This window comes from Triticum aestivum, chromosome 5B (genome assembly GCF_018294505.1).
Source record: "Triticum aestivum cultivar Chinese Spring chromosome 5B, IWGSC CS RefSeq v2.1, whole genome shotgun sequence".
NCBI classification, from domain to species: domain Eukaryota; kingdom Viridiplantae; phylum Streptophyta; class Magnoliopsida; order Poales; family Poaceae; genus Triticum; species Triticum aestivum.
The window spans coordinates 449,700,307-449,725,098 of record NC_057807.1 but is presented as its reverse complement, the minus strand read 5'-3'; positions in this window follow the sequence as shown (position 1 = coordinate 449,725,098).

Genomic DNA, 24,792 nt, shown 5'->3' with positions numbered 1-24,792 from the left:
TTGAAAAGAGTAGTCCAATAAAAACCAGATTGTAGTGCTCCCTCTGTTTTTCTTTTGTTTGCGTATAAGAGGAATCCCGGATACCAAGGACAACTGCTGGAGTAAAATTCTGGACTATTTTGCCCCTGACTTAGCATGTGCTGCATGGAGGAGAATAAATGTTGCATGCAGTCGAGTCCTGTGCCTTCTAATGCGATGTGGCTACTGATTGGCTGTCGCTTCGTTTCTCCTCGTTCTCTCCCCCGCATGCACACCTCTTGAATCATGAAGCATCGCTTCCCTGCACCATGTAGAGCGCCCCATGCGATGATGCGGCCACCGCCGCCGCCGTACTTCGCCCGTTTGTTGCCGCTATCGCCGCCATACTTCGCACGCTTGATGCCGCTGTCGCCGCCGTACTTCGCTCGCTTGTTGCCGCTGTCGCCACCGTCGGCGAGTGCATGCATCATGCCAGCGAGTGCATGCAACGTCCCGGCGAGCGACTGCACAGTATTGGCCAGCGAGTGGACAATACCTGCGAGAGCTTGGACGCCCCCGTGCGCCACACGGTCGCCATTGTCGGCCTGCATGTTCTGGCCATCCTCCGGGATGGCATGACCGACGTCGTGGTCGTCCTCCGCGAGCGCCTGTAGGTGGCCATCGCCTGCATCGGCGTGGCCCTCCTCTGGGCATGCATGGCCGACGCCACGCTGTTCCTCCATAAGGGCTTGGACGGCGCCGTCGCCTTCCTCCTCTTGGCCGGCGCTGTCGACCACGAGCGCATGGCCATGTCCATCACCGTCCGCTCCTATGGTTTCTATGATGTAGATTACTTTATCTTCTTCGATTGGTTGGCTCTCTCCCCACAAGCACGGGTTGAATCCATCGTTGGCCATGGGAATGAGCAGATTGGGAGAGTGGAGGAAGGCGATTTGTGGAGGGGGTGTCGGGAGACGAGAAGGCGAAGTGAAAGAGAGAGCTGCGCCTAGTTAATGCAGCGGCTGCATGGGAAGACGATTGAGAGGGGCAGTATTGGAAAGATTGGATGAAAAAAGCTTAGGCGCAGACTAAAAGCGAAAAAACAGCAAAAAGTTATACGCAAACAAAATAAAAACGGAGGGAGTACCTTGTGTGCAGTTCTATCTCCAGCGTGGTGTCCTCCATAGGATTCAGAGTGACACTTGCATAGGATTTGTTCCTTTTCATGCTCAGGCACACAACGTCTAATAATACCATCTACTCCTTCTTTATAAAGATGTGGATCATCCTAGAAGTAATGTCTTAAATCATAAAAGAACTTTTTATTTTGCTGGTATGTGAAACTAGGCGGTATATATTTAGCAACAATGTAATTAGCATAGTCAGCATACCAAGGAGCAGTACGAGAAGCATTGAAGACCGCTAATTGTTCATCAGGAAAGCTATCATTAATAGGCAGTGGGTCATCAAGAACATTTTCTAGCCTAGACAAGTTGTCTGCAACGGGGTTCTCAGCTCCTTTTCTATCAACAATATGCAAGTCAAATTCTTGGAGCAAGAGAACCCATCTAATGAGTCTAGGCTTAGCATCTTTCTTTTCCATAAGATATTTAATAGCAGCATGGTCAGTGTGAATAGTAACTTTGGAATCAACAATATCAGGTCTAAACTTATCACATGCAAACACAACTGCTAAGAATTCTTTTTCAATGGTAGCATAATTTCTCTGGGCAGTATCAAGAGTCTTGCTAGCATAATGGATAACATTCAATTTCTTATCGACTCTTTGCCCTAAAACAGCCCCTACAGCATAATCACTAGCATCGCACATAATTTCAAAAGGTAAATTCCAATCAGGTGGTTGAACAATAGGTGTAGTGATCAAAGCTTTCTTAAGTGTTTCAAATGCTTCTACACAATCATCATCAAAGACAAAAGGAATATCTTTTTGCAATAAGTTAGTCAGAGGCCTAGAGATTTTAGAAAAGTCCTTAATGAACCTCCTATAAAAACCGGCATGACCAAGGAAACTTCTTATACCTTTTATGTCCTTGGGACATGGCATCTTTTCAATAGCATCAACTTTGGCTTTATCAACTTCAATACCTCTCTCGGAGATCTTGTGCCCCAAGACAATGCCTTCATTAACCATAAAGTGACACTTTTCCCAATTCAGGACGAGACTAGTGTCTTCACATCTCTGCAAAACTCGATCAAGGTTGCTCAAACAATCATCAAAAGAAGATCCATAGACGGAGAAGTCATCCATGAATACCTCACAAATCTTTTCACAAAAATCAGAAAATATAGCCATCATGCATCTTTGAAAGGTAGCAGGTGCATTACATAAACCAAAAGGCATACGTCTATAAGCAAAAGTACCAAAAGGGCAAGTAAAAGTAGTTTTAGATTGATCCCCCGATGATACAGGTATCTGAGAGAAACCAGAATAACCATCTAGAAAGCAAAAATGTGTGTGTTTGGATAGCCTTTCTAGCATTTGATCAATAAAAGATAAAGGGTAATGATATTTCTTAGTAGCTTTATTTAACTTACGGGAATCAATTACCATCCTATAGCCTGTAATAATTCTTTACGGGATCAATTCATCTTTATCATTAGGAACAATGGTAATACCTCCCTTTTTAGGGACACAATGGACAGGGCTTACCCATTCACTATCAGCAACGGGATAAATAATACCTGCATCAAGGAGTTTTAGTATCTCCTTTCTTACCACTTCCTTCATTTTGGGATTTAATCGTCTTTGTGGATCTCTAACTGGTTTGGCATCTTTCTCCACTGAAATTTTGTGTTGACATAATGTGGGACTAATGCCCTTAAGATCATCCAGGGTATATCCAATAGCAGCCTGGTGCTTCTTCAGAGTTTTCAATAATCTTTCTTCTTCTTTCTCTGAAAGGTTAGCACTAATAATAACAGGATATATTTCTTTTTCATCAATATAAGCATACTTAAGATTATCTGGTAATGGTTTGAGTTCAAACACGGGATCACCCTTGGGTGGAGGGGGATCCCCAAGAATTTCAACGGGAAGATTATGTTTCAGCATAGGTTCTTGTTTAAGGAACACTTCATCTATTTCTTCCCTTTCCTTCATAAACATATCGTTTTCATGGTCTAGCAAATATTGTTCTAACGGATCAGTTGGAGGAACAGCAATGGAAGCAAGACCAATAATTTCATCCTTACTAGATGGTTCCTTTTCACGATGTTGTCTACTAAACTTAGCGAAATTAAACTCATGAGACATACCATCTAAGCCAACAGTGACAATATTATTTTCACAATCAATCTTAGCACTAGCAGTGTTCAAGAAGGGTCTACCAAAAATAATGGGACAAAAATCATCTTGTGGGGAACCAAGAACAAGAAAATCAGCAGGGTATTTAATCTTCCGACACAAGACTTCAACATCTCTAACAATCCCAATAGGTTTAATGGTGTCCCTATTGGCAAGCTTAATAGTAACATCAATATCTTCTAATTCAACAGGTGCAATATCGTGCATAATTTCTTTATAAAGATCATAAGGTATCGCATTAGCACTAGCACCCATATCACATAAACCATGATAACAATGATCTCCTATTTTAACAGAAATAACAGGCGTGCCTACAACAGGCCTACATGTCTTAGTATCGGGTCTAGCAATATTAGCAGTTTCACCCAAGAAAGAGATAACATGCCCATCTAAATCCTCATCCAAGAGATCTTTAATCATAGCAATACCAGGTTCCACATTAATTTGCTCAGGAGGTGTATAAGTCCTAGTATTACTCTTACGAACAACAGTCGAAGCTTTAACATGATCTTTTATCCTAACAGGAAAAGGAGGTTTTTCAACATAAGTAGCAGGAATAATAGGATCACTATATGTAATAGTCTTCTCTTCGACTGTAATAGGTGCAACTACTTTCACTTCAACGGGAGGATTATATTTAAACCACTTCTCTTTAGGGAGATCAACGTGAGTAGCAAAAGTTTCACAAAAAGTAGCTACTATCTTAGAGTCAAGTCCATACTTAGAGCTAAATCCACGGAAAGCATCGGTATCCATAAAAGATTTAACACAATCAAACTTAGGTGTCATACCTGACTCCTTACCTCGTCGGAACCCCAATCTTCAGAGTTGCATTTAATTCTTTCCAATAAGTCCCATTTGAAATCAATAGTCTTCAGCATATAGGAACTAGCACAGGAAGTATCGAGCAAGTTGCGATTATCAAGAGAAAGCCGAGCATAAAAATTCTGAATAATCATTTCCCGAGAGAGCTCATGATTGGGGCATGAATACAACATTGACTTAGGCCTCCCCCAAGCTTGAGCGATGCTTTCTCCTTCGCGAGGCCAGAAATTATATATGTAATTACGATCATGATGAACAAGATGCATAGGATAGAACTTCTGGTGAAATTCCAACTTCAATCGCTTATAATTCCAAGATCTCGTATCACCATATAGCCTATACCATGTCATTGCATCTCCCTTCAAATATAAAGGGAAGGCCTTCCTTTTGACAACATCATCGGGAATACCTGCAAGCTTAAATAATCCACAAACTTCATCCACAAAGATAAGGTGTAAGTTGGGATGCAATGTTCAGTCTCCTGCAAAAGGATTAGCTAGCAGTTTTTCTATCATACCCGAAGGAATATCAAAGTTAATATTTTCATAAGGTTTAGTAGGTTGAGGAGCATCCCTTATATCTTTTGAGCTTGATAGTTTTTGCTCTAGTGCTTCACTTATATCTTTTAGAGCACGGTGGTGTCTTAATTTTGAAGAAATTGCTAGTCTCTCATGCTTCACTTATATTATTTTGAGAGTCTTTTAGAACAGCATGGTATTTGCTTTTATCTTAAAGTTGGTCCTAGAATGATGAGCATCCAAGTTGGGTATAATAAAAACTATCATAGGAAGTGAATTGGATGCTATGATCAATTTGATGCTTGATAATTGTTTTGATATATGGAGGTAGTGATATTAAAGTGATGCTAGTTGGGTGATTATGAATTTAAAGAATGCTTGTGTTGAAGTTTGTGATTCCCGTAGCATGCACGTATGGTGAACCGCTTTGTGATGAAGTTGGAGCACAATTTTATTTATTGATTGTCTTCCTTATGAGTGGCGGTCGGGGACGAGCGATGGTCTTTTCGTACCAATCTATCCCCCTAGGAGCATGCGCGTAGTGCTTTGGTTTTTGATGACTTCTAAATTTTTGCAACAAGTGCATGAGTTCTTTTGATTAATGTTGAGTCCATGGATTATATGCACCCTTTCACCCTTCCATTATTACTAGCCTCTCTTGTGCCGCGCAACTTTCACCGGTACCATACACCCACCATATGCCTTCCTTAAAACAGCCACCATACCTACCTATTATGGCATTACCGTAGCCATTCCGAGATATATTGCCATGCAACTTTCCACCATTCTGTTCATATGACACGCGTTACTTTTGTCATATTGCTTTTTGCATGATCATGTAGTTGACACCGTATTTGTGGCAAGGCCACCTTCATAATTTTCATACATGTCACTCTTGATTCATTGCATATCCCGGTACACCGCCGGAGGCATTCATATAGAGTCATATCTTGTTCTAGCTTTGAGTTGTAAATCCATAAAATTGTGATGATCTTCATTATTAGAGCATTGTCCGCATGAGGAAAGGATGATGAAGGCTTGATTACCCCACAAGTCGGGATGAGGCTTTGGACTTTACAAAAAGAAAAAGAAAAAAAATGAGAAAGGCCAAAAAAGGGAAAGGCCAAAGAAAAAAAGGAAAATAAAAAAATAAAAAAAATAAAATGAGAGAAAAAGAGAGAAGGGACAATGCTACTATCTCTTTTTCCACACTTGTGCTTTAAAATAGCACCATGATCTTCATGATAGAGAGTCTCATATGTTGTCACTTTCATATACTAGTGGGAATTTTTCATTATAGAACTTGGCTTGTATATTCCAATGATGGGCTTCCTTAAAAGTGCCCTAGGTCTTAGTGAGCAAGCGAGTTGGATGCACACCCACTTAGTTTCTTTTGTTGAGCTTTCATATATTTATAGCTCTAGTGCATCCGTTGCATGGCAATCCCTACTCCCTCACATTGATATCTATTAATGGGCATCTCCATAGCCCGTTAATACACCTAGTTGATGTGAGACTATCTTCTCCTTTTTGTCTTCTCCACAACCACCATTATATTCCACATATAGTGCTATGTCCATGGCTCACACTCATGTATTGCGTGAAAGTTGAAAGAGTTTGAGATAATTAAAGTATGAAACAGTTGCTTGGCTTGTCATCGGGGTTGTGCATGATTAAATACTTTGTGTGATGAAGATAGAGCAACATCCAGACTATATGATTTTGTAGGCATAACTTTCTTTAGCCATGTTATTTTGAGAAGACATGATTACTTTGATTAGTATGCTTGAAGTATTACTATTTCTTATGTCAATATGAACTTTTATTTTGTATTCATTTGGATCTGAACATTCATGCCACAATAAAGAAAATTACATAATGAATTATGCTAGGTAGCATTCCACATTAAAAATTTACCTACTCGAGGACGAGCAGGAATTAAGCTTGGGGATGCTTGATACGTCTCCAATGTATCTATAATTTTTGATTGTTCCATGCTATTATATTACCCCTTTTGGATGTTTATGGGCTTTATTTTACACATTTATATCATTTTTGGGACTAACCTACTAACCGGAGGCCCAAACCATATTGCTGTTTTTTTTCCTATTTCAGTATTTCGAAGAAAAGGAATACCAAACGAAGTCCAAACGGAATGAAACATTCAGGAGCGTGATTTTTGGAACAAATCTGATCTGGAGAGCTTGGAGTGCAAGTCAAGAAGCTCCCGAGGGCCCCACGAGATAGGGGGCCGCGCCCCCCCTATAGGGCGCGCCCCCTATCTCGTGGGCCCCTCGGGCAGCCACCGACGTATGTCTTCCTCCTATATATACCTACATACCCCGAAAACATCGAGGAGCACCATGAAACGCAATTTCCACCGCCGTAACCTTCTGTATCCGCGAGATCCCATCTTGGAGCCTTCGCCGACACTCTGCCAGAGGGGGAATCGACCATGGAGGGCTTCTACATCAACATCCTTGCCCCTCCGATGAGTTGTGAGTAGTTTACCACAGACCTACGGGTACATAGTTATTAGCTAGATGGCTTCTTCTCTCTTTTTGGATCTCAATAGAATTTTCTCCCCCTCTCTTGTGGAGATCTATTCGATGTAATCTCTTTTTGCGGTGTGTTTGTCAAGATCCGAGGAATTGTGGGTTTATGATCAAGTTTATCTATGAATAATACTTGAATCTTCTCTGAATTCTTTTATGTATGATTGAGTTATCTTTGCAAGTCTCTTCGAATTATCAGTTTGGTTTGGCCTACTAGATTGGTTCTTCTTGCCATGGGAGAAGTGCTTAGCTTTGGGTTCAATCTTGCGGTGTTCTTACCAAGTCACAGAAAGGGTTGCAAGATGATGACCCACAAGTGTAGGGGATCTATCGTAGTCCTTTCGATAAGTAAGAGTGTCGAACCCAGCGAGGAGCAGAAGGAAATGATAAGCGGTTTTCAGTAAGGTTTTCTCCGCAAGCACTGAAATAGTGGGTAATAGATAGTTTTGTGATAAGATAAATAGTAACGAGAAAAAAGTAAATAAAGTGCAGCAAGGTGGCCCAATCCTTTATGTAGCAAAGGATAAGCCTGGACAAAATCTAATAATGAGGAAGGAGCTCCCGAGGACATATTGGGAATTATCGTCAAGCTAGTTTTCATCACGTTCATATGATTCGCGTTTGGTACTTTGATAATTTGATATGTGGGTGGACCGGCACTTGGGTACTGCCCTAACATGGACAAGCATCCCACTTATGATTAACCCCTATTGCAACCATCTGCAACTACAAAAAGGAGTATTAAGGTAAACCCAACCACAGCATTAAACATATGGGTCCATATCAACCCCTAACGAAGCAACGCATAAACTAGGGTTTAAGCTTCTGTCACTCTAGCAACCCATCATCTATTTATTACTTCCCTATGCCTTCCTCTAGGCCCAAATAATGGTCAAGTGTCATGTAGTCGACGTTCACATAACAGCACTAGAGGAGAGACAGCATACATCTCATCAAAATATCGAACGAATACCAAATTCACATGACTACTAATAGCAAGACTTCACCCATGTCCTCAGGAACAAACGTAACTACTCACAAAGCATATTCATGTTCATAATCAGAGGTGTTATAATATGCATGAAGGATCTAAACATATGATCTTCCAGCAAGTAAACCAATTAGTATCAACTACAAGGAGTAATCAACACTACTAGCAACCCACAGGTACCAATTTGTGGTTTTGATACAAGATTGGATACAAGAGATGAACTAGGGTTTTGAGATGAGATGGTGCTGGTGAAGATGTTGATGGAGATTGACCCCCTCCCGATGATAGGATCGTTGGTGATGACGTTGGTGATGATTTCCCCCTCCCGGAGGGAAGTGTCCTCGGCAGAACAGCTCCGCCAGAGCCCTAGATTGATTTCGCCAAGGTTCCGCCTCGTGGCGGCAGAGTTTCGTCCCGTAAGCTTGCCCACGAATTTTTCCAGGACAAAACCCTTCATATAGCAGAAGATGGCCGCCGGAAGCCCACCAGGGGGGCCAGGAGATAGGGGGCGCGCCCTAAGGGGGAGGGCGCGCCCCCTGTCTCCTGGACAGGGTATGGGCCCCCTGGCCTATTTCTTTTTCTCAAAAATTCTAATTAAATCTAAAAAGTTGTTTCGTGGAGCCTCAGGTCTTTTGGAGTTGTGCAGAATAGGTTTCCAACGTTTGCTCCTTTTCCAGCCAGAATTCCAGCTGCCAGCATTCCCCCTCTTCATGGTAAACCTTGTAAAATAAGAGAGAATAGCCATAAGTATTGAGATATAATGTGTAATAACAGACCATAATGCAATAAATATTGATATAAAAGCATGATGCAAAATGGACGTATCACAAGACACGTATTGTATTGTTGCCATCGAGGATAACAAGATGGGGTTTATATCATATTGCATGAGTTTATCCCTCTACATCATGTCATCTTGCTTAATGCGTTACTCTGTTCTTATGAACTTAATACTCTAGATGCATGCTAGATAGCGGTCGATGTGTGGAGTAATAGTAGTAGATGCAGGCAGGAGTCGGTCTACTTGTTATGGACGTGATGCCTATATACATGATCATGCCTAGATAATCTCATAACTATGTGCTTTTCTATCAATTGCTCGACAGTAATTTGTTCACCCACCGTAATACTTATGCTATCTCAAGAGAAGCCCCTAGTGAAACCTATGGCCCCCGGGTCTATCTCTTACCATATTTGCTTTCAATCTATCTTTATTTGCATCTTTACTTTCTGCATCTATCTTATAAAAGACCAAAAATATATTTATCTTATCATTCTATCTTTATTAGATCTCACTTTCGCAAGTGGCTGTGAAGGGATTGACAACCCCTTTATTGCGTTGGTTGCGAGTTCTCAGTTTGTTTGTGTAGGTGCATGGGACTTTTGAGGAGCCTCCTACTGGATTGATACCTTGGTTCTCAAAACTGAGGGAAATACTTAATCTACACTTTGCTGCATCACCCTCTCCTCTTCGAGGAAAACCAACGCAAGCTCAAGACGTAGCACTTACCAGCATGTCATACTTTGATTCGGCGGTATTGTTGGATGAAGCGGCCCGGATCACGCGTACGCTTACACAAGACTGGTTCTACCGAGGTGCTTCGCACAAAGGTGGCTGGCGGGTGTTAGTTTCTCCAACTTTAGTTGAATCGAGTGTGGCTACGCCCGGTCCTTGTTGAAGGTTAAAACAGCACATACTTGACGAAAAATCATTGTGGTTTTGATGCGTAGGTAAGAACGGTTCTTGCTCAACCCATAGCAGCCACGTAAAACTTGCAACAACAAAGTAGAGGACGTCTAACTTGTTTTGCAGGGCATGTTGTGATGTGATATGGTCAAGACATGATGCTAAGTTTCATTATATGAGATGAGCATGTTTTGTAAGAGAGTTATCGGCAACTGGCAGGAGCCATATGGTTGTCGCTTTATTGTATGCAATGCAATCGCCATGTAATTGTTTTTACTTTATGACTAAGCAGTAGCGATAGTCGTAGAAACAATAGTTGGCGAGACGACAATGATGCTACGATGGAGATCAAGGTGTCGCGCTGGTGACGATGGTGATCATGACGGTGCTTTGGAGATGGAGATCAAAGGCACAAGATGATGATGGCCATATCATATCACTTATATTGATTGCATGTGATGTTTATCTTTTATGCATCATATTTTGCTTTGATTGACGATAGCATTATAAGATGATCTCTCACTAAATTTCAAGTTACAAGTGTTCTCCCTGAGTATGCACCATTGCGAAAGTTCGTCGTCCCGAGACACCACGTGATGATCGGGTGTGATAAGCTCTACGTTCACATACAACGGGTGCAAGCCAGTTTTGCACACGCAGAATACTCAGGTTAAACTTGACGAGCCTAGCATATGCAGATATGGCCTCGGAACACTGAGACCGAAATGTCGAGCGTGAATCATATAGTAGATATGATCAACATAGTGATGTTCACCATTGAAAACTATTCCATCTCACGTGATGATCGGACATGGTTTAGTTGATTTGGATCACATGATCACTTAGATGATTAGAGGGATGTCTATCTAAGTGGGAGTTCTTAAGTAATATGATTAATTGAACTTTAATTTATCATGAACTTAGTACTTGATAGTATTTTGCATGTCTATGTTGTTATAGATCAATGGCTCGTGCTACTGTTCCTTTGAATTTTAATGCGTTCCTTGAGAAAGCTAAGTTGAAAGATGATGGTAGCAATTACACGGACTGGGTCCGTAACTTGAGGGTTATCCTCATTGCTGCACAGAAGAATTATGTCCTGGAAGCACCGCTGGGTGCCAGGCCTGCTGCTGATGCTGCTGATGACGTTAAGAACGTCTGGCAGAGCAAAGCTAATGACTACTCGATAGTTCAGTGTGCCATGCTTTACGGCTTAGAACCAGAACTTCAACGATGCTTTGAACATCATGGAGCATATGAGATGTTCCAGGAGTTGAGGTTAATATTTCAAGCAAATGCCCGGTTTGAGAGATATGAAGTCTCCACTAAGTTCTACAGCTGCAAGATGGAGGAGAATAGTTCTGTCAGTGAAGATATACTCAAAATGTCTGGGTATAACAATCACTTGATTCAACTGGGAGTTAATCTTCCTGATGATAGTGTCATTGACAGAATTCTTCAATCACTGCCACCAAGCTACAAGAGCTTCGTGATGAACCATAACATGCAAGGGATCGATAAGACAATTCCCGAGCTCTTCGTGATGCTAAAGGCTGCGGAGGTAGAAATCAAAAAGGAGCATCAAGTGTTGATGGTCAACAAGACCACCAGTTTCAAGAAAAAGGGTAAAGGGAAGAAGGGGAACTTCAAGAAGAATGGCAAGCAAGTTGCTGCTCAAGTGAAGAAGCCCAAGTCTGGACCTAGGCCTGAGACTGAGTGCTTCTACTTCAAAGGGACTGGTCACTGGAAGCGGAACTACCCCAAGTATTTGGCGGATAAGAAGGATAGCAAGGTGAACAAAGGTATATGTGATATACATGTTATTGATGTGTACCTTACTAATGCTCGCAGTAGCACCTGGGTATTTGATACTGGTTCTGTTGCTAATATTTGCAACTCGAAACATGGACTACGAATTAAGCAAAGATTGTCTAAGGAAATGGTTCCAAAGTCGATGTGATCGCCGTCGGCACGCTACCTCTACATCTACCTTCGGGATTAGTTTTAGACCTAAATAATTGTTATTTGGTGCCAGCGTTGAGAATGAACATTATATCTGGATCTTGTTTGATGCGAGACAGTTATTCATTTAAATCTGAGCATAATGGTTGTTCTATTTATATGAGTAATGTCTTTTATGGTCAAGCACCCTTAAAGAGTGGTCTATTTTTGTTGAATCTCGATAGTAGTGATACACATATTCATAATATTGAAGCCAAAAGATGCAGAGTTGATAATGATAGTGCAACTTATTTGTGGCACTGCCGTTTGTGTCATATTGGTGTAAAGTGCATGAAGAAACTCCATTCTGATGGACTTTTGGAATCACTTGATTATGAATCACTTGGTACTTGCGAACCATGCCTCATGGGAAAGATGGCTAAAACTCCATTCTCTGGAACAATGGAGCGAGCAACAGATTTTATTGGAAATCATACATACTGATGTATGTGGTCCGATGAATATTGAAGCTCGTGGCGGGTATCGTTATTTTCTCACCTTCACAGATGATTTGAGAAGATATGGGTATATCTACTTGATGAAACATAAGTCTGAAACATTTGAAAAGTTCAAAGAATTTCAGAGTGAAGTAGAAAATCATCGTAACAAGAAAATAAAGTTTCTACAATCTGACCGTGGAGGAGAATATTTGAGTTACGAGTTTGGTCTTCATTTGAAACAATGCGGAATAGTTTTGCAACTTACGCCACCCGGAACACCAATGATGTGACCGAACATCATAACCGCACTTTATTAGATATGGTGCAATCTATGATGTCTCTTACTGATTTACCGCTATCATTTTGGGGTTATGCTTTAGAGACGGCTCCATTCACGTTAAATAGGGCACCATCTAAATCCGTTGAGACGACGCCTTATGAACTGTGGTTTGGCAAGAAACCAAAGTTGTCGTTTCTTAAAGTTTGGGGTTGCGATGCTTATGTGAAAAAGCTTCAACCTGATAAGCTCGAACCCAAATTGGAGAAATGTGTCTTCATAGGATACCCAAAGGAAACTGTTGGGTACACCTTCTATCACAGATCCGAAAGCAAGACATTCGTTGCTAAGAATGGATCCTTTCTAGAGAAGGAGTTTTCTCTCGAAAGAAGTGAGTGGGAGGAAAGTAGAACTTGATGAGGTAATTGTACATGCTCCCCTATTGGAAAGTAGTTCATCACAGAAATCAATTCATGTGATCCCTACGCCAATCAGTGAGGAAGCTAATGATAATGATCATGAAACTTCAGATCAAGTTACTACCGAACCTCGTAGGTCAACCAGAGTAAGATCCGCACTAGATTGGTATGGTAATATCGTTTTGGAGGTCATGTTACTAGACCATGATCAACCTACGAATTATGAGGAAGCGATGATGAGCCCAGATTCCACGAAATGGCTTGAGGCCATGAAATCTGAGATGGGATCCATGTATGAGAACAAAGTGTGGACTTTGGTTGACTTGCCCGATGATCGGCAAGCCATCGAGAATAAATGGATCTTCAAGAAGAAGACTGACGCTAATGGTAATGTTACTGTCTACAAAGCTCGACTTGTCATGAAAGGTTTTCGACAAGTTCAAGGAGTTGACTACGATGAGACCTTCTCACCCGTAGCGATGCTTAAGTCCGTCCGAATCATGTTAGCAATTGTTGCATTTCATGATTATGAAATTTGGCAAATGGATGTAAAACCTGCATTCCTGAATGGATTACTGAAGGTTTTATTGATCCAAAGGGTGCTAACAAAGTGTGCAAGTTCTAACGATCCATTTATGGACTGGTGCAAGCCTCTCGGAGTTGGAATAAACATTTTGATAGTGTGATCAAAGCATATGGTTTTATGCAGACTTTTGGAGAAGCCTGTATTTACAAGAAAGTGGTGGGAGCTCTGTAGCATTTCTAATATTATATGTGGATGACATATTGTTGATTGGAAATGATATAGAATTTCTGGATAGCATAAAAGGATATTTGAACAAGAGTTTTTCAATGAAAGACCTCGGTGAAGCTGCTTATATATTGGGCATCAAGATCTATAGAGATAGATCAAGACGCTTAATTGGACTTTCACAAAGCACATACCTTGATAAAGTTTTGAAGAAGTTCAAAATGGATCAAGCAAAGAAAGGCTTCTTGCCTATGTTACAAGGTGTGAAGTTAAGTCAGACTCAATGCCCAACCACTGCAGAAGATAGAGAGAAAATGAAAAATGTTCCCTATGCTTCAGCCATAGGCTCTATCATGTATGCAATGATGTGTACCAGACCTGATGTGTGCCTTGCTATTAGTTTAGCAGGGAGGTACCAAAGTAATCCAGGAGTGGATCACTGGACAGTGGTCAAGAACATCCTGAAATACCTGAAAAGGACTAAGGATATGTTTCTCATTTATGGAGGTGACAAAGAGCTCGTCGTAAATGGTTATGTCAATGCAAGCTTTGACACTGATCCGGATGACTCTAAGGGCATCTCCAGTCGTTGGAGCCCCCCGGGACAATCGCTGGACCAAAAAAGCACATCGTGGGGGCGAAACGCTTCCGTTGGGGGGACGGCGAGTACCATTTTCCAGCCGTGGGTGCCCCCAGCACAATCGTCGTGGCTGCCCCAGGACAATCACCGAGAAAACGGACGCGTGGGGGAATAGGATTGATAGTTGCTTCCGCTGGCGCCCCCAACAGCCCCCCGACACGCTGGGTTTGCCCTAGGTTCGCCGATGCTTTTTTGAGGTCCTGGGGGTGCTTGGGGGGCTCGGCTGGGCCGATTTTTGGCCTTTTTACATCACCGGCGAAGAAAAAGGGCTCGGGGGGAAGGGGGCTGGAGATGCTCTAAGTCACAAACTGGATACGTATTTATATTGAACGGTGGAGCTGTAAGTTGGTGCAGTTCTAAGCAAAACGTCGTGGCGGGATGTACGTGTGAAGCGGAGTACATAGCTGCTTCAGAAGCAACAAATGAAGGAGTCTGGATGAAGGAGTTCATATCTAATCTAGGTGTCATACCTAGTGCATCGGGTCCAATGAAAATCTTTTGTGACAATACTGGTGTAATTGCCTCGGTAAAGGAATCTAGATTTCACAAGAGAACCAAGCACATCAAGAGACGCTTCAATTCCATCCACGATCAAGTCAAGGAGGGAGACATAGAGATTTGCAAGATACATACGGATCTGAATGTTGTAGGCCCATTGACTAAGCCTCTCTCACGAGCAAAACATGATCAGCACCAAGTCTCCATGGGTGTGAGAATCGTTACAGTGTAATCTAGATTATTGACTCTAGTGCAAGTGGGAGACTGAAGGAAATATGCCCTAGAGGCAATAATAAAGTTGTTATTATATTTCCTTATATCATGATAAATGTTCATTATTCATGCTAGAATTTTATTAACCGGAAACTTAGTACATGTGTGAATACATAGACAAACAGAGTGTCACTAGTATGCCTCTACTTGACTAGCTCGTTAATCAAAGATGGTTAAGTTTCCTAGCCATGGACATGAGTTGTCATTTGATGAACAGGATCACATCATTAGAGAATGATGTGATTGACTTGACCCATTCCGTTAGCTTTGCACTTGATCATTTATTATGTTGCTATTGCTTTCTTCATGACTTATACATGTCCCTATGACTATGAGATTATGCAACTCCCGAATGCCGAAGGAACACTTTGTGTGCTACCAAACGTCAAAACTTAACTGGGTGACTATAAAGGTGCTCTACAAGTGTCTCTGATGGTGTTTGTTGAGTTGGCATAGGTCGAGATTAGGATTTGTCACTCCATTGTCGGAGAGGTATCTCTGGACCCTCTCAGTAATGCACATCACTATAAGCCTTGCTAGCAATGTGACTAATGAGTTAGTTGCGGGATGATGCATTATGGAACGAGAAAAGAGACTTGCCAATAACGAGATTGAACTAGGTATTGAGATACCCATGATCGAATCTCGGGCAAGTAACATTTCGATGCCAAATGGAACAACGTATGTTGTTATGTGGTTTGACCGATAAAGATCTTCATAGAATATGTGGGAGCCAATATGAGCATCCAGGTTTCGCTATTGATTATTGACCGGAAATGTGTTTCGCTATTGATTATTGACCGTAGGGTCTGCACGCTTAACGTTTGGTGACGACCGATATTATGAGTTTATGTGTTTTGATGTACCGAAGATAGTTCGGAGTCCCGGATGTGATCACGGACATGACGAGGAGTCTAGAAATGGCCGAGACATAAAGATTGATATATTGGACGGCTATATTCGGACACCGGAAGTGTTCCAGGTGTTTTCAGAGAAAACCGGAGTGCCGGAGGGTTACCGGACCCCCCCCGGGAGAACTGATGGGCCACATGGGCCTTAGTGGAGAGAGAGAGGGCTGGCCAGGGCAGGCCACGCACCCCCTACCCCTTTGGTCCGAATTGCACTAGGGAAGGGGGCGGTGACCCCCTTTCCTTCTCCCTCTCCTCCTTCCTTTCCCCCTCCTAGTAGGAGTAGGAAAGGGGAGTCCTACTCCTACTAGGAGGAGGAGGACTCCTCTCCTGGCGCGCCACAAGGGCCGCTGGCCTCCCCCCTTGCTCCTTTATATACGAGGGTAGGGGCACCCTAGAACACACAAGTTGATTGTTTCCAGCCATATGCGGTGCCCCCCTCCACCATAATCCACCTCGATCGTATTGTTGCAGTGCTTAGGCGAAGCCCTGCGCCGATAGCTTCATCATCACTGTCATCACTCCGTCATGCTGACGAAACTCTCCCTCGACACACTGTTGGATCGTTAGTTCATGGGACGTCACCGAGCTGAACGTGTGCAGATCGCGAAGGTGCCGTACTTTCGGTACTAGGATCGGTCGGATCGTGAAGACGTACGACTACATCAACCGCGTTGTCATAACGCTTCCACTTACGGTCTACGAGGGTACGTAGACAACACTCTCCCGCTCGTTGCTATGCATCACCATGATCTTGCGTGTGCGTAGGAATTTTTTAGAAATTACTGCGTTCCCCAACAGCTCAACCCCCGCGGTCCGCACTCCAGCGTGGCGTCGTGCGGAGAAGGCGGCCTCAGCGCCACGGCCGCTGGAGATCGGGGCCTCTAGCTCATCGATCCTCGGCGCCAAGGCCACCAGTGCCGCCCCACCGGAGTGGACGCTTGGGGGCGGGACGGGTGTTCTGAACACCGCCGCGTAGGACGTCCAGGCCCGGTTCCAGGCCAAAGGCGCCGCTCTCCAGCAGTATACGCAGGCGTTCTTGGTGACGCGGATGGCCGTTCGGGTATGTTTCTTACTTCTCTTTTTTATCCTTGTAATCTTCCGTGGGGGCGCGCCAGCGCACCCATTGGGTGTAGCCCCCGAGTTCCAGGCCGGCTGCTGAGCAGGCGGCTCGGAACTTCAAGGTAAGTTCTGAGTGCTAACTTATTTTTTCCTCTATTGTCTTCGTTGCAGGATTACCACAACATCCATGCAGCTGCCTTCAACTCCCAAGTCCAGGAGCTAGCCAAGCGGACCACTGACTTGACTAAAAGCCGGAGTAAGCACTCCCTCTTATCTCTCGCGGGGGTGCGTCAGCGCACCCGCTGGGTGTAGCCCCTGAGATTCGGGCCGACTGCTGAGCAGTCGGGCCGGATCTTCCGGAAGACACTTGTCTTCTTTGTTGATTGTTGATGTCCTTTCTTTCTTATCTCTGCAGGAGAAGCCGCCGAGCTGCAGCAGCACCTGGGTGAGGTCCACACCGAGCTGCGTGCCAAGGAGGAGGAGCGCAGCAAGGCGGCTCAGGAGTGCAACCACCTGGCCAAGGAGTTGGCGGACCAGGCGTAGCGGCAGGGCGGAGCTCCGGAAGCTGAAGGAGGCGGAGGACTCCCTCAAGGCCGAGTTCGAGATTCAACGCTCGAACTAGGTCGATAAGGAGAAATTCCTCATCGATGGCTACGGCGAGATCGAGGACATGATGGATGTAAAGCCCCTTTTTTCCTTTGAATGGCTGTCGACTGCTGCAGGAGTCGGCTTCTGGCTTCTAACCCTTGATCTTCTTTTGTGCAGAATACTTTCCTGGTCACTTCGTCATCGTCAGCCAGGCCATCGAGGCGTGGCGCAAGCAGCGTAGGAGACTTGGAGTGGAGATTCTTCCCAACGCGCATCGGAATCTCAATGAGCGGCTTCTGGCCGTCAGGACGCGCCTGCAGCCGGCCCACCGCATGCTCCGCCGCCTGCAGCGATCCGGAGCTCAGGTGCTGACCGCCCTTTGGCCGAATGCCCAAGTGTCGTGCACCCCCAGCCGGACTGCCGACTGGATGGAGGTAGCAGTCGGCCGCTTCGAGGCTTGGAAAGGCGCCGCAGCTCGGGCGGGTGCACAGATGGGCTTGGAGTTCGTCAAGGTGTTGTATCCTGGGTTGAACCTGGACCAGCTGGCCACCCTACGGCAAGAAGCCGGGGCGGAGCTGGCGGCGGTGGACCGCGCGCTCTCTCAACGCGCGGCGGCGCTTGCCGAGTATGCCAACACCAACGTCATGTGGCACCCCGGCTCAGAGCAACCGGTTTACCCTGCATTGCCAGCACAGAGATCAAGTCTTCTGGCAATACACAACAACATGGTACAGAAATAACCTCTTTATTGATACTAGCATGGTACAAAGGTCTGATATTACATCAAGTTTCGAGGCCAAGCGGCACACACGGTGTTGCTGGACAGTATGTACATTATTTAATGAACATGGCTGGGGCCTCGATCACACGAAACTACACGGCAGCGGAAGAAGTACGTAGCAGAACTCCATGGCACAGGGACACCAACGTGGACACGGCCTAGACACGAGATGCGCTCCGATGCGAATCAACTTGCCTGAAAGCTGGCATGACACGCCAGGTCAGTACATTGAATGTACTTGCAAGCTCACAACAAACATAAGCACGATGATAGACAATATCATGATAATTAATCAAGTTAAATTAATGCAAGAAATTACTACAAATGCAAAGCTATGAAAGCAACCAAACAGCGCACCGAGTCACACGGACTCGCTTACCAAACGGTTACCTCGTAACCAAACGGTGACCACACCGGGGTCACACCTGAAACCAATCACTCATGAACACCTCGAGTGTTCAAGGTTCACCATGAAACAATGCATCACAACAATTGCTAGTTTGAAAGATTAATTATAAAAGTTGATCCATGGTGTGACTTACTCCTGAGTCTTTCCCATAACCGAGGGCGCGGCTATCGATAGATTAAATACACTCTGTAGAGGTAGCGCACTTTACCCACACTATAGAATACCTGGCCTCGTACTCCCATTCGGGTGGACCAAAGTGCCCCGACGAAACCCTCCCTTTGCCATGCACTCTCCCCGGCCACTCCGACCATCTCCCTCTTAGGGCTAGGTCTTGGGTGGCCCCATGTCTACCAAGACACCAACAGCCACCGTTGTGGCAAAACACTCCTAAACGGGGACAAGGTACCATACAAACAAAACGAGCACACAAGGTTATGTCTGCCTACCGGGCCAGGGTATGCACGCCCATAACCTTCCCTTGCGGGAGGCACCGGTGAGAGCCACAACAAAGGACCGAATCAAGATCTTCCCATTAGGTAAATGTGGTCGCACTGGATTAAAAACATGATTCAGTGGCACCATGACGTGATCAACATCATATTCAGGTTGAACTTAATCAAGTATTAACTTTCAAAAAAACTTTTTATTACTAACATGGCATCGTATCAGAAATCATGCAACTACTCGTCACACAGAGCAAGCAACTCTTAAGCATGGATCAAAACAAGCAACATAACTAAGTTGCACTACTAAGATCAGAAACTTCTCTGGTTATAAATCATTTTTATCTACAAACAACATTTTGATTAGTTCATCATTTAGTTGAAAACTATTACTAGCAAAAATAGCTACCATAACTTTCCATAACAAAATATCTAGTGCAAATTCTTACTCTACTTAGCCAAACAATTCTATGAACTCAACCAGAAGCTAAAACAAGCATATCAAGCATCATAAAACAACTAGCAATTAACCATATTAATTTCTCAAATTTTAAATGCAAATAAAGACTCATATTCAAGTAGAAAATCATAGATATTGAAATAACACCATCCAAATGAAGTTGTGTCTTGCCTTAGTGCAGAGGAGGGTCACACTCCTCCTGGTTAGCTTCAAGGCAAGATCCTCCTTCTGAAAAAAATTTAAAACCACAAAAGTAAATGTCAAAACACATTCTGGAAATCACCAGAAATTCTAGACAGCAAGGAAAAATCCACCTTTTGGTGTGCTGCTAGAGCTCTCTGTAACAAAGACAATGCAAAAAGAATCAATTCATTTGGACTTGTGGTTTAGAAATTATGGCTGGTCAAAGTTTGGTCAAATTTCTGAATAAATTTGAATTAAACAGAAATTTCTGGGGGTGACGTCGAAGGCGTAAAGCAGAAATATGCCTCCACTCGTACCACTTCGGGCGCGAGTGGTGAGACTGACAGGTGAGTCCCGTGTGTCAGGAGAGAGAGATCAGAGGGGGGCGGGGCTTCACCGGAGCTCACGCCGGCGACGAGGGGGTTTGGGGCTAAACGAGAGGGACAGGATTGAAGCTGGGGTCATGGCGCACCTACCCATACCCGTGGCTTGGCGTGAGGTGGCCGGAGCTGGTCGCAGTTGAGCTCGCAAGCTTTGGTGGCCGACGGGATTCACTAGAAAGGAAGAAGATGGCGGCGAGAGGCGGCTCCGAGGGCTCCACGGGGTCCAGGCAGCACCAGCAGACCCCCAATGCCCCGCCTAAGCAGTTGCTTGAGCTCGAGAGGCACCGGAGTGCAGCGGCTACACTGCGGGGATCGCCGGAGTCCTCTAGTTGGGGCGATGGCCAGAGGCCTGCCCGTCCGGGCTTCTGCTCGTCTACGTGTTCGTGGAGGTGGTGTGGAGTGGTGCGTGGCTCGCGAGCAAGGAGGGGAGCGCTATATGTAGCCAGAGCGGAGGGGGGGACGTGTCACCGCCGGAGCGCTCTGGACACGCGGCGAACATCGACGAGAGGCTCCAACACGAGGGGACAGGGTGCAGCGCCAACGCCGGCGCTTGCCCACGCTCGTGGACGAGCACAGGAGGCGGTTTGAGATGAGGACGAGCACACACGCGCACTGTGTCGTTTCGGCCGTGACTTGACCAGGCTTGCTGCGGCGGCTCCGGCGTCGGCGAGCGCCAGGGAGGGGTCATGGGTGATGGGGCGAGGGTTGTGGTGCGGTGCGGTAGTCGGCGGCGAGCGCTGGAATATGCACGTGCGAAACAGAGCGCAAGGCGCCAGCCAGAGCATCGAGACGCATGCCAGGCACCATGTCCACGCGCGGTCACCAGGCTGGCATGGTCAAAACGACGCCCAGCGGCCAAACCTTGTCTACGCTCTCGACCGTGCAGTGTTTAGTCTAGGGGAGTTGATGGCTCATGCCCAGGTCGACCAGAAGTGACGCCACTTAGCTACAAGTTTCTGTACAGAAACTTGGTCGCCAAGTTTGGCCACCTTCTAGAAGGCCATTAGGGCTGATCTCTTGGGGTTTAGGGTTTCTTAGGAGGGTGTTTAAGCTCAAGAAAGATGAAGGCTAAAAGCTTAGGGGAAAATGCACTTGTTGTACAAAGTGCATTTCTGGTCCAGAAGTGAAAAGATTTTCTACAGCAAAAATATTACAAAAAGTGATGCAATATTTTTGCATGGGAAGATGTGCCATGGTCCTAATAATATTTAGGAATTATTTCATATTTTTATGAGCAAGAAAAACTGAGGTTGCTTTGGAGCACAAAATTCTGAAATGATCTTAAGAGAGAAAAATGAATATTTTCCTTTTAGGAAAAAATTCATTTTATTATTTTGGGAAATTGTGGGAGGAATAAGGTAGATAGGTCACTTGGGTGAGAGCCAAGGATATGCCCACGTGACAAGTCCATTTGAATTAATCCAAAATCCAAATCAAATCAGGGCAAAAACCACGATGAAAACCAGGTCTGAAAAGAGAGAGAAGGCAAGTCCGGTAAAAAGAGAGAAGGCAAAATCCAGGCTGTCACACGTCTTCATCCCTGAATTGAACGAGCGGGGCGCCGAGGTGCTGCCTGACTGGTTCATGCTGAACCCGGACGATGGGGAAGACTCAGTGGAGGAGATCGCCTCCAGCGATGAGGGCAAGGACGAAGAGGATGAGGATGGCGAAGACAACGCACCGGAGGACGGAGCGGACGGCCAGCCTCAGCCCGATCGAGCCTTGAGCAACGAGCCACGTGTGGCTGTGCTGACTGTTGTTAACGCTGACCAAGCTGAGACTCACCAGTCGGCCGCTCCACCAACCGGCGCTACTGCCTCCACCAACCTGCCGGACCCGCCTGCTACTCCTCTAGCCTAGGCGGCCAGTTTTATATTATCTTTTCCTGCTTTTGTGATCTTTTGGACAAGCTTGTTAAATTCACGCAGTTCCACCCGCTGGGAGTGTATTCAAACTTTGTTGAATTCTAGCCATGAGACTTTTTATGTAAATTAATTATCGCACAAGTCGTGCTCTGCCGGGTTCTAACTTAGTCTTGCTTTTATGCTCTTTTTGGCTTTTTGCTTTGCCGCCTTCCTTTGGCTGCCACCCTACCAGCCGGACAGCCGCTCTGCGGTCTGTGGCTTGGTCGGGTTCTTGGCCCTTTGGGAAGACAAGTACTTTGGCCTCTTAGAACGTAGCAAGTTAAGTGAGAAGCCGGCCGGCCGGCTGCTCAGCAGCTGGACGATGAGGCGAGGGGCCGGCATGGCCTATGTGGATGCTTTTTTCCTTAGCCATTTTTCATGTGGACACCATTTCCTATCTTTAGCTCTTGCCAGCCGGACAGTCGCTCTGCGAGCTGTGGCTTAAGACAAGAGAGGGCTTAGATGCCGACATAGTACTTGTCCGACTACAGGTGGCATCAGCATAGGACAAGGCGGCAAGCCCCCGGGCCGACTGGTCGGACCCGATGCCGGGCAAAGGAATGAAATAACACATTCACAGGCATAAAACTTATCATATAGATAAAAAGGGCAGCCCCCGAGTGCTCCTCGAGGATCCCGATGTCTTTGCGCTTAATAAAAAAGGTAGCGTGGTACATACTGCATTAACTGTAAAATCTTCGGAGGAGATTTTCGTTCCATGGGCGCTCTGTTTCCTTGCCGAAATTGTCCCTCTTGCGTGCTCTGGGCTTCTGTGTGTCGATCAGGTAGTAGTAGTCGTTGCCCAAGGCTTTGCTGATGATGAAGGGCCCTTCCCAAGGGGCCGAGAGCTTGTGTTGGCCGGCTGTTTGCTGGATCAGCCGGAGCACAAGGTCCCCCTCTTGGAAGGATCGCAGCTTGACCTTCCGACTATGGTAGCGGTGCAGGCTCTACTAGTAGATGGTGGACCAGCTGAGTGATAACAGCCGACTCTCTTCTAGCAGATCGACGCCGTCTTCTCGTGCTTCTTTCTCCTTCGCCTCCGTGTACATGGTGACGCAAGGCCAGTCAAACTCTATGTCGGTTGGGATGACGGCCTCGGCCTCGTACACGAGGACGAAGGGGGTGAAGCCGGTTGATTTGTTCGGCGTGGTCTGGAGACTCCATAGGACGGCCGATAGCTCTTCGATCCAGCAGCCGGCCGAGTGCTCCAGTGGCTCGACCAGTTAGGGCTTGATTACGGACAAGATGAGGCCGTTTGCTCGCTCGACTTGGCCGTTTGACTGCGGATGGGCAACGGACACTAAGTCCAGTTGGATGCCCTTCGTCGCATAGAAATGGGCCAAAGTGCCCTTGGCAACATTTGTGCCATTGTCGGTGATGATGCTGTGTGGTATACCGTATCAGACTGTGATATCTATGATGAAGGTCACAGCAGTTGGACCGTTCAGCTTCTTGATTGGCTTCGCTTCAATCCACTTGGTAAATTTGTCCATGGCGACCAGTAGATGGATCATGCCGCCGCATGCTGTCTTGAACGGGCCACCATGTCCAGCCCCTAGACGGCAAATGGCCAAGTGAGGGGGATGGTCTTGAGTGCAGAAGCCGACAGATGTTGCTTGGAGCTGAATTTTTGGCATCCTTTGCACTATTTGACCAAGTCCTTGGCGTCGTCCAAAGCAGTCGGCCAGAAGAAGCCATGGCGAAAAGCTTTGGCGACAAGGGATCTTGAGGCCACATGGTGGCCGCACTCGCCTTGGTGGATGTCTCTGAGGATTGCTTTGCCATTCTCTGGCTCTATGCAGCGCTGAAAAACACCAGTGACACTGCACCTAACCAGCTCTCTGTTTACGATGGTGTATGCTGCTGCCCGACGTTGCACCTGTCGGGCCAAGATCTCGTCAGTTGGTAGCTCTCCTCTCACCAGGAAGTTGAGGATGGGCTGCACCCATGATGGTGCTTCGACCACTATCATCACGACCACTGGAACCAGCGCGGTTGGGTTGGGAGGCGGCGGGTTGGAGTCGGCCGCCGCTTGCTGCGTTGTTGAAGTCCCCGGGCTGACTGCTGCAGCCCCCGTGCCGGGTTCTGAAGTTCCCGGGCCGGGTGCGACTGCTGTAGTCCCCGAGCCGCCTCGTGAAGTCCCCAGGCCGACTGCTGCAGCCCCCGGGCCGGGTGCGACTGCTGCAGTTGCCGAGTCGCCTGGTGAAGTCACCGGGCCGGCCGCTGCAGCCCCAGAGTCGGATCCGACTGTTCCAGGAGCAGCCGACATGAAAATGGACTTTGATTCTGGTGAAGGCTTGATAGACGGCTTGCGGAGGCACTGGAGGGAGACGCCGGCTGGTATTGCTTGGCGAGTGGAGCCAATCCATGCTAGTGTGTCAGCTTGCTCGTTGTCAGCTTGTGGCAGGTGATGGAACTCGCACCCGTCAAAGTATCCATTGATCTGCTGGACGAGAAAGCGGTAGCTTGCCATGTTTGCATCCTTGGCATCTCTTGATAACACGCAAGTATAC